Genomic DNA, 11,786 nt, shown 5'->3' with positions numbered 1-11,786 from the left:
ACAACCTCAGAACTACTGAACAACAACCTGAGGCTCTGATGAGAAATCTAACAAGAGCAGCAGGCTGCTTTTCCTTCCACTGAGGAACACACATACAGAGATCACTCATTCCCAGCAAACAGGAGAACTTCGACAAGAGAGCGCCTTGCCAAGAGAAGCTGCCTTAACATTCAAAAACACATGGAAGGAGTCCTCCAGGTTTTGAGGTCTTTGTTTCTACATTTCATTCAGCTTTTTTTTTTTTTTGCCAATACTCAGTCTATGTTTGGGGAAACAACAAGATGAAAAGGGAGGCTGCAACTTTGGTATGCAATTTGGTCTTCCAGGAGCACTCTAAAGAATGAGCGAAATTTTGTTGGAAAAGAAGTACAGAATTGGTAGCCTTATTGCCTGTGAGTGCATTAAGGGCTTTTGCTAAAACATCTGTCCTGAGCACTTGCTTTTCTGAAAAGGGCAGCTGCCTCACTTCTGCTGATTATATTTACAAAGGGCAAAGGCAGTTTTTGCTGTACCCTTAATGGACAGAGGCTAGTGGCAATTCTTGCTCTTTCATAAATCTCAGCATTCCTACTGGTGTCTGCTGTCAGAATCGATTAGGAGCGAGTGCTCGGACTGCAGAGCCGTCGAGGGACAGAGCAGACCAGCACGGAGCCAGGCAGGAGCTCCCCCAGCACTGGCAGTGGCCTGGCCGTGTCCCCAGGCAGCGGGGGGAGGCAGCCCCTGGCCCCTGCTCCTTGCAGCAGGAGACAGCACGCCTGCAATGCCAGCAACGGCTGAGCTGGGAAGCGTGAGCGATGGCTGCGAGGGGCCAGAGCTGAGTCATCTGTAATATAATCATAAGGAAACACACATTTTTCCTGAGAGAAAATCAATAGAACTTTGCACTTTTCCTTGTAATATTTCCAGCCTGTGCCATCAGCCATAGTTTGCTCACAGTTATACTGCTATAAATTCACTGCAAGTTAATGGATTTCAACAAAAATGAATGGATTTACAACAGCATAATAGATCTAATGTTAGAGCCATGCACATGTAAAAATATGTGGAACAAAAGCAGATTTTACACCACATGGATCACCTTCAAGATGCCAAGGCCTTGCAAGGAAAAAGTAGAATTGCCTACTGCCAGGTATGCAACACACCGAAGGGAAAGGTGGGTGATGGAGGGGTGCACGCACACAGAATGTAGGAAACTAACTGTGCCATTTCTCCATTTCTTCTGTAAAACATTTTGGACGTTCCACACATCTCGTGGCATTACTAAGAAAATAAATAACGTGCTCCCAAAGTTGTGTGTCAGAACTGGGCTGGTTAATGTATGAGCTGCCTCTGCTGCATTTGTTACTCCATGGTAAATTTCATGCTTAGCCAGAGGCTGCCCAAGTTCATTGATTCATTATCCTTAAACTTTGGGCGGTTATTAGTCAAGCTCCCTCCAGTACATCTATTTAATAAAGAAAAGAACAGAAAACTGATGGAATCAAAAATGCTCAAGTCTTAATTAGTGCTTTTTAGCAAAGACTGATTGGAGGGGTGTGGTGGGAATATGAAATTGCAGTGAATGTGCTTACCTGATTCCAGCAGCTGCTCCTTCCCCGAGCGGATGGGCTCTCCCAGCCCTCAGCCCTGCAGCCTGGTGCAGCCCTGGGCATCTGCACCACCAGCTAAGGGAGGAACCATGCTACACGCCCTGGGAGAGAACTGAGATACCGATATACACAAATTATCCTGATTGATTAAAACTGTTTGGATGGTAAAAATCCTCATGGGATTTTCTTTTCACAATTTTGGGCTTCTCTGGTGTTTTTGTTCCCTAGCAAAATGCACGGGAAATGCAGGCTCTGTAAAAGGCAGAGCCGGGGGCTGCACACAGGGAAGTGTTTTGTTTTAATCCACACAGGAGCTGTAGTTACCTGGTTACCACAGCAAAGTTACCTGGTCCTGAAGTGAAGGGAGTGGGAGTAAGGCTGGGAGAAACCCAGCAAGGCACGAGGGCTGCAGTGCTGCATACCTGTTCCCCAGGCACAGCCCTGGGCTTGACAAGGCAGAAAAGAAGGGTGGCATTCTTTTTTAGATCATCTTTCTGAAACCCAACAACGTCTCTTAAGTAAAAGATGGATTTTACTGTAAGTAGAGCCAGCCAGGAAAAGTAATTTGGTTGAGATCTGCATCACTGACAGTACAAAACATGACTAGAAAAAATGGCCTTTTCTTAGCATCTATGCCAATGTTAACCAATGAACTGAAGTTTTCTGTTTTACTTTTGTTGTCTGTTAGCCTTATAGTAACTATAGGCATTTTGGGCATTCTAAACAAATCAGTTATAGTAAAGCTGAATCAAAGAGATCTGCTAACGGATTGTCCTCGTTGTTGGCTGTAGATTTGTCTTCCTGTTATTGTTAAAATGATTCTTAAATCTCATATGTAAAATCATCTTTAATAAAAATTAAATGAACAAGGTCTCAATAACTCAAAGATGCTTAGTCTACCGTAAACATAAGATTTAGCTCTGAATTTCCATGTCAGAGCCTCCCCTTAACATGTAATTTATTTACTTGTCCAGGACAGCTGCATTTCAGTGCTTCCAGAGTTGTCAGAAGTGATCTGTGTGACTGAATGTGTCAGTGTGTCATTAATCAGCTGCTCTTTGCAGATCTAAAAATGTCATTGGCCCCACGGGAGCTTCTACACTGTCGGAGTGTGAAAGAAGAAGGGGGGTTTGTTTCATTCCCCCTCCCCAGAAGAGCATCATGGTGGGTTGCTCGCACCTAGAAATGAACACCAAGGGTGCAATACCTCAGTTATGTCTTGGGATGTGTGGCCTCCCATGGCACAAGGCAGCCTTTGGCAGTCATTGCTCTGAGAAACTAGAGAAGGCACTAAGAGTTGTACTGGGAGAATGAGTCCTCTGGGTTCTCTAGAGCATCGCCAGTGTGATGAGTAAGGATTCAGTTTTTCTCCTCAGCTTACCCAAATCCCCTCTGCACTAAATAGTGCAGAGTGGTGGGCCTGATCTGCCAGGTTCCCAGAGCTGTGCCTGGTGCATCCCAGGAGCCTCTCAGTCTCCCACGCTGTTTTGGGAGGAGAGCTCCTCCCCAGCCTGGAGCCAGCAAAGGTAACAGAAACACAAGGAAAAGTCACCTGTATTAGATCTCAAAGGCACCTTCAACTGCCTGAGGAATTTAAAGCCTGCTTTCTGTACTTAAGCTGAGCAGTTTTGTGACTCCCAACAGGAACTGGGATGTTGTTGAAACAACCCATGCTTTTAATTTATCACACGTGAACATACATTGCTCTGAGCTCTGGAAAGCTGGAAGCACCTAATCAGCTTGACTTGCCCCAGCTATGCTGAGCAGTGTGTCAGCTGGGGAGCTGCACTTGCTTGGGAGTGCTGAAAAATGTTTGGGTAAGGACACAGGGTGTACATTTACGTCTCAGTCAGGCCAAGGAATAATACTGAGTGGAGGTCTAGATTGAACTGTGCCTGTCAGTGATGCCCACTGCCTTGAGGAAAAGTCACAAAAGGCTGCAAGACAAACTATCAAATGCAACAGTGAAAATGTACAAGCTGATTAAAGAAACACTAGTTAATCTAACTAGCTTAAATTCCTACTGAAGTCAGCAGTGAAACTCCTTATTTAGTGAATTCTTTTGTATGACTCCTTTAATAATTAATAATACTGGCATTTCAGTCCCCAGGGAAGTAAGCAGGGTTTGACAAGGCAGAAAAAACACAAAATTAAGTATGTACTGGTGCTCTGATCCAGTTGTGAGTTTGTTGGTTTGGCTACCTTGCAGTTTCTTCAGCACGTAGAGAGATGAAGAACAAAGCCTAACCTTTGCATCCAGAACTGTGGGAGCTCAACTAAAAACAAATAGGAGTTCACATGGTATGCACCTGTCAAAATCTGAACTGCAATGTGATTTAACAGCAAGACTTATCCAATGAAATTGGATTCAAGTTGCTATAGTGAACAAAGTCTAAAGTTAAAAAAAAATTCAATATTTTTCAAGAACATAAAATCCTTTTATTAACCCAGGAGTTAATTAGTTTGAAACTAGATAGGTGTTATGCTACTTACTCTAGACTAAAGTATTTCGCTAGAACAAATAATCTCAGAAGCAAATACCTGGAGCTTTGCTGGGTTCAGGAAGCATTTGTCAGTGCAGTCATAAATGTGCACGGGAAAGTCAACTAAGTTTAGGATCATTACCCAGGGATAATTCAAACCTTACCACTGCCATTTCTTGGAGCAGCACCAGACGAAGGACTGCTCAGTGTTCAGCCATGAAAACACCATGTGTTCCACACAGCACGTTTCCCTTTATCCAGAGCTTCTGTTGCTGCTGGCATTTATAGAGCCTGGGAAAAATCTCCGTCTGATCTGTTTACAGCTGGGAATGTCACTACAAAACGGTAAGGGAGGAGGGGATGTGATGTGGGAGGCTGCACGGAGCTTTTACCTGTGGACACTGAACCTCACCTGCTGCAGGATCACTGAAGTAGGAGACAGCTGACAGCCTGTGCAGGGAATGCACTAACGTCAGTTCTGCGGTCATGCCAAAGCCATTTATTTTGATTTGAGCAACCTATGTTCCCAAAAGCCAGATGAAGCTTAGATCAAGGAGACAGCTGAATAAGCAGGAGCAGCACAATTTGCCCATGGCTCAAACTTTCACTCTGCTCTAAAACAAGTCCTTTAAGTCAGGAGAAAACTGCAGGTTTTTTCCTTCATATGCTGAGCCAAATAGCAAAATAAGGCCTTTCCCAAATAAACTCACTGAAAATGATTTTTCCCATGCATCTACCTAACTGGGGTGTGATAAAGTGCATAATTCAATGCTATCTAGCCTGAGGGCTTAAAGAAAAGCTTACCTCTCTCTGCAAAACAGAGTGCAGACAGCTGATGTGACAACTGCCTATCTGCAGGCTGCAGGCTTTCAAAAGAGCAGGTAACACAGGTGCACTATCTGACTGCAGCTTAAATTCTGCCCAAGTCATGCCTGCTTGGTTCAGTATACTCAGTCAATGGCCGTTAAGGTATTAAATAGCCACAATGCACAGCTTATTTCAAAAGAAAATACTTTAAACAGCACAGGTGACTCCTGTGCACATATTAATAAAAAACCAGGACATGGTGAACGAAATTCAGTGTAGCCACAGTAATAACTGTAACAGAGAAATGCTGACCCTGACTAATGAATGGTAGCACCTGGCTATCGCTGCTCAGGAGAGATTAGGTTCTTTCCATAAATATTTCATATATATACACAGTATATTTTTTATTCAGCTGCCTCAGACCAAACCCAACATCTTGAGAGAAGTACATACCCCTTAAGCCCAGAAGCACAAAGTAGTCTCATGGCAATGGTAATTGCAAGTGGAAAATAGCTCCCAGTGTGCAAGATCTCTACTTTATTATATTGCGATGCATCTTCTTATTTTTCATGTGACTGGTTCATGTGACCCTGCCAGTATATAAAAATGCTGTTGAATGTTTCTTTTCTATTTTATTATAATGTAATATATGGGATGCTACAATTTTCCCAGTTACTTGCACTTGACTGATGTTTCTCTGAGAGTCAAAAAATTGCTACGTATATTTGACTGAGATTAGAATGTGTAGATTGTGTACAGCTGTATCCTGCTTTCAAAGTGTAGGATTGGAAAGCATCCATTAAATTGTTATTTTCAGTTATTATTAGATCCTAAATCAGTTAATATAATTACATTCCCATAATGAATGTGCAGCATTGTGAGGCTCAGTGCTATATTTTCTATTGATCTATCTCCGCAACCTGTTTAGTGAAATAATTAAAATGATTTACAATGCTGACCTAATATCTTAGCAGTTTAGTAAATCATGGTGCCATGTGTGAAGCTCAGCCAGTTGTGAGCCCTCAGCCCTTGGCAGCACCAGGACCTGAAGTGGAGCTGCAGTGAGTGCTGTGCTGGGCCTGAAGTGTGCTGGAGGTGGGCAGAACCAGCTCCTCCAATGCTCAGGGAGAAAAAGAGGCTCAAACTGGTTTGTTTGTTGGCTGACTGTGTTCATAGCACAAACATTTCAGGGTGCTACCAAGCTGAAGGCACTTTAGCTGTCATTTTCAGGCAATGTATCTTCACTTGCAACTTAAACGTTCCCCTTTTCTATCCCCAGAACCAACCGTAACTGTGTGGCCAGCAAAAAGGAGGCCAGCTCTGGAGCTTGGAATTGTTACATGAAAGACAAGGAAAGAATAGGTGAAACAACTGTATCATTATCGTTGTTAACTTACAAGAAAAGACCAACCATAAGCACCTTCTCCTTCATATAGGTTTTCAGGGCTCAGCAGGATTCAGTAGTGCCAAGACAGAGATACACTGAAGCAATGCCCCAAAGTATCTTAAAATCTCTATAGGTCTCTTTGATAATCTCAGCAGGCCACAGGTAATTCCCCAGGCTCTAGAGAGGGCTTTTTTTCTAGCTCACCTTCCTTCATTGTGCTAGTGCAGTCAGGGTTCCCACGGAGCAAGGGCAGAAGTACAGAACCTGGAAGACAAAGTAGAAAGCAGTTGCATTAGCAAGGGTGGCAAGAGCAAAGTACATTTCAAGTATTATTACAAAAAGCTGGTAGCAATCCTTTTTCCCATTTAGAAAGAAAAAAAAAAAAGAAAAAAGTGCATTTTGACAGCTGCAGTATGGAGCCAAAAGGATGAAGCTGACTTTTGTGGGATCAGGACAGGCTGCAACGCAAGGCTGGCACAGACAGGGCACCCCATGGGGACGGCTCCCATGCTGGGCACTGCCTTGCAGCCACGCCTGGGCAGGGGGCACAAACCTGACCCCATCCATGACATGAGGAAAGAGCCCACAGCTCTGCAATCCGCTGGCATTTGAAACATCATTTATAATGTCTCCACTTGGAATTTGTGTGCCTGAACAAGCCTCAAGCTTGCTTTCAGCATCCATACATTTCTTTCAGTTTTATTCTTTTGCATAACTGTACAAAGAAAGGAAAAATGTCTGATAGAAACTTAAAATTTTGAAGGCAGTTGTTGAACACTCTTTGCAGCAGATGTCATTATCCTCCTTCCTGACCCTAACCTGCCACTGTTTGTCTTTTGCTTTAAATGGACCTGTAATTTCACAATGTGCATTCAACTGGAAAGATGCTTTTTGTTAAATAAACTTTACCCTTGGACTGACTGCACTGGGCTCTGAAAAGAAACACGTCTTGCTTATGACTGTTCCAAAATAGGTCTGAAATTCAAAAAGAACTGTTGCTAAATGGGCTGTAATCATGCTGAAGAGCAAGGGAGTATTCTTCCACAAAAACAAACAAACAAACAAACAAAACAGAAGAAAATAAACTAATATCTGTGTTCTGTTCTGCAGTCTCACTGCTGATAATTTCACAGATCAGAGGATTCTGTTTTCAGAAAGCAGCCTGCTGTGCTGCAGTGTGTTTCCAAGTTGAAACAACTGCAGTGGTGCCCTTGGTACCACACCTGGAAGCATCAAGAAGGAGCTGGCTGTCCAAGGCCTCACACACACCAAAGAACCGCTCCACAACACACTGCCACAAACCAGGGGGCAGCTCAGCAGCAAGCGCTGCAGTGCCAGAGCTGGTGGGACCCGAACAGAGACTTCATCGTTACTTCCAGCAACAACCCACCCCAAATTCAGATTGCAGGAGTGGTTTTACATACAAGGCAGTCATAGAATAGAGTCACAGAATCATAGAATCCTTACTCCTGCACTGCATCTCCTCTGTGCCTCTACCAAAGCATCTTTGACCTTAGGTGCCACATGCCATTGCAGCAGTCCTAATTTCACACTAATGTAACACAGAGAAAAGTCCTTTTAAGCTAAACTAATGCAGAAGATACTTGGGCTCAAGGTGTTTGTTAGCCAGGGCTCTGTGCTCACTGACCCGTGGCAACAGCAAACATGGGTCAGCTCGGTTATGAGTCTGTGATTAGTCAATTCTGTTTAGAGGCTCTGCCTAAATCAAAACCATTCTCTCAGCCATTCTCACCCCCGTTCTGTTTTTAGGAAGTAAAAGGGCTCAGTAGTCTCTACCTCCTGAAAAAACCCACTACTGGCAGGATGAAAGCCTGCCCCCCAGGTCTTCCCCACTGCAAAATATACAAATTCACCTCATGCTAAAATTAACATATATTGCTAAGGCGAATGAATTGCCGTATATCTATTAGCTTCCAGCATTTCCTGAGCAGGAACTTCATTTAATTAAACGCCTGACAGGCTAGCTCTCTCTAGAACCATGGCCACAGTTATTACTTTTATCTCCTTGGACACCTGCCTCTCACCCTGGTTTATCAGATTTCTCCCAAAGAGATGGACAAAGTATTCTCTGTTGTATGAGGCTGCGGGGTTTTGTGTTGCGCTTTTTTTAAAGGAAAGGTTCTTACTGAAGCACTGAACTCAAACAAGCGTTTTTGGTCTGTTCAATTATCAAAGCAGCACAGCAGCATTAACCCCCTCAGTGCCCGGCACACACCTTCACTTCAGAGGAAATCAGATTGCACACAGGGAGATGAAAGCCTTCCAGTGGGTCCTGGCAGCTGCCTGCCCTGAGCACCCTTACTAACGAGCGTGCCCACAGCAGAAAGCAAACCCATCAGCTCCTTTGATGTGTTTCCTTTCCTTTTTTCCTTGTACACAAACGTGGAAATACAGTTTTGACACCCAAGCATGTAGATCAGTGCCATAGCTGCACTCCACTGAGGGGGATCTGCCTGAATTCCTCCACCATGTTCTGGACCAGTGGTTCCACTGCCACTGACACCTTTATAATTGGTCTTAAAAAGCTAATATATTTACAAGCAACACTGAAATAACCCCAGCCTACACGAGTTCCCAGTATAGGCACTGCTGTTACAGCTATCCCTGGTAATTGACTGTGCCCTGTAAGCACTCCCCCGACAGCAAGGCTTGCTGTGAGCTGCCACCCTCCTTCTCTGCCAGCAGCTCAGCACACAGCCCGGGTGCTGGGGGCCATGACGTGACAGGTCAGCCAGCTGCACCATTGCTGCAAGGCTCTTCAGAAGCTGCTCTGTGGGGGCAGTGCCTTTCCACGAGTCTTGTTCAGCCCCAGTTCCAGGGACACACACATAAGGTGGGCAGGACTCAGTGCACCCCGGGGAATTGTGACAGGCACGTTCAAACCTGCGGGACCTAAAGATACCGGCTGCCTTGGCACTTGACACCTTTATTAGTGTGGACTTGGAAATGCATCTCTTCGACAAGGACAGTGCAAGCTGACTCGTTTTATTAAAAATAATGTCAGTCCTGACAGCCTAATTGTGTTACTTTGAAAGAGTCTGGCAGGAACAGGGCCTTGCCAGCTAGCGATGCCTCGGAGATGGATGCCTCATTACAGAGCAAAGATGAGAAATTTGTCTCTAACTAATGAATCTTTTCAAATTTCCTGGGATTTCAGCCCAGATCCCCAAGCTGCAGGCCGGCCAATGGGGCAGGGGCTGTCCTCACCCTGGGAGCACAGCTGCCCTCAGCCAGGGAATGCTCTCCCAACACTGCACAGCAGGCTCCTGCGCCCTACAGAGTGATGCACAGGATGATGTAATGCATCTTTGCCCAGCAGTTACCATTGGGAAAGTGCACAATCAACACAACCACACCGTATCATGCAGACCTGCAGAATTTGACAACCATTTCCTAGAGAAAAAGGTATAAACTTCTCTTTGATGAAAAATCCAATGTAATGGATGTTTTTGAGCCTCAAACCTTTTCATTTTTATACCTCAAATTTTAATCATGTTAATTTAATGTAGTTTGACCAAAACCGAATGAAATACATCATAAAGCAATTCAATCTGCTATAGCTCCAGTGACCCCTATTACTTTATCATTTTTACTTAATACTCATTTTGTGTGACACATCCCTACCGCAATACAAGCCAGTATTTGCCATGTTTAAAAATAAAATATTACACAAGATTTAAGACTCAAAAATTAAAGACAGCAAAAATAGCAACCCCAAGACAGACTGCCACGGCTTAACACATGGGTACAGAACGCTGCTATTAATTAGAAATACAAGCTGTTGGGGCGGAGCAGCAGTGCCTGTCACACTGCCGTGCCTGTGCCAGCCGTGAGCTCAGCACACAGGGAAGCCCAACGTCAGCTGCCAGCAGCTCAGCTTTTGACTCCTCGTTACTGTTTTTGGGACCAAGCGTTGTTTTCAGCATCCCGTGAGGCACTTCACACTTCTGCAGGAGTTCTAGGCTCTCTTCTAGGAGGTGTTCTAGGCTCTCATTTTTTAAGAAGGGTATGGCTTATTATTTTGATATAGAAAAGACAATGGCGTTTAAAAAAAAACATTTCCTTAGAGTAATGAATTCCCCCAAAGCCTCCTTCCATAGATAATTTTACTGTGATGTAAGAGGCCGGTGTACGTGAGAACTTGAGGTCTGTATGCTACAAGAAGCTGCAAACAGCCATATTTTCTCCAAGGACAAAACAATTATTAACTCTTGATATTTGAAAGAGCTGGGTTCTGCCCCGTGTAGGAGCAGGCCTGGACAGTTCACAAGAGGCAGCACTGCAGCAGGCTGGCACCCGTGTCTCCCTGTGGGCACCCCGATCTCGGTGCTGGGCTGCCCTCTGGCGAGGAGCAGCGTTACACAGCCTAGCCAGCTGCTCGTCCCAACAGCTGGCTTCTTTCTTCGCTTAAAATCCAGCTTTTAAATCATTTAAAGTTCTGAACATATTCTGAGATTATCGCTTGCCTTCCCAACTCCACACACAAGCCCAGGCTCTCTGGACAGCAGTGACAGCACAGGCAGGACACCATGGCCAAGCAGCCCAGCACCCACAAGGAAGCCAGCCATGTTACAGTCAGCCAGAGCCCTGGGAGTGCCGGCATGGCCTGATCTGTGCTCCCAGCTGGCTGGACTGAAAGGAGGATGTGGAAAAGGGGCTGAGAAGCAGACGGGAATTAGGCTGGCTGTACACTGCTTCAGCACAGCCAGCAGAATGGGGAGGAGCTGGGAAATGTATTAACAACTTGGTATTTGGATAAGGGAAATCAGATTGGAGGGTTTAAAGAGGCAATTATTTTCACCAGTACACCTGTCCAGCGGAACCAAATTTGATTCATACAATTTGGCCCAAGAGGAATAAATTACATTGATCTTAAGAACTCAAATGCTTGCTGAGTCACTCTTCCTGGAAAATTACAGTATCTATTTCTTGCATCAGCTGTAATCAAGAAAAGCATGTCCATGATTACAGCCCAGTCACCTTCCACACATCTCCATCTCCAGCTTCAGTTCACAATTACTCTTGAACAACAAACAACACTCTGATCTTCTATTCTTATGTCATACAAACACCTTCATTTACTGCAGCTGGATGCTCCTCACCTCCCCTGTAGCTTTCTGTGCCCGCTGGAAATTCCCCCAGGACATTGCTGTTACCTGCCTTAGCCTGCACGTGTCTCTCCCATCACCCACTGTAATTCAACACACCCACAGCCGAAGCAACACGGCCCCCTACTGTACACAGGTATGGTGGTTCACTGTTGGGTTTTTACATATACATAGACAGACTTAAAACACAATAAATAAAGCCATACACAGACTTAATGGAATAAGAAATGCCAACGTTCCATTGTAAAGTGGAATAAATAATATATATTAGGGGTTTATATAACCATAAACTTGTATCATGCTTTCATGCTGATTTGTTTGAAAAAGTAAAAAGCTTCAAAGGCCTATGACACTAAGAGAGGTGGAGCAGGTAACAGTGTATATTCAGAAA

This window comes from Lagopus leucura, unplaced genomic scaffold, assembly GCF_019238085.1.
Source record: "Lagopus leucura isolate 7727_CA_CO unplaced genomic scaffold, USGS_WTPT01 Super-Scaffold_100017, whole genome shotgun sequence".
In the NCBI taxonomy this organism is placed as follows: domain Eukaryota; kingdom Metazoa; phylum Chordata; class Aves; order Galliformes; family Phasianidae; genus Lagopus; species Lagopus leucura.
Note: the sequence above shows the minus strand (reverse complement) of the source record.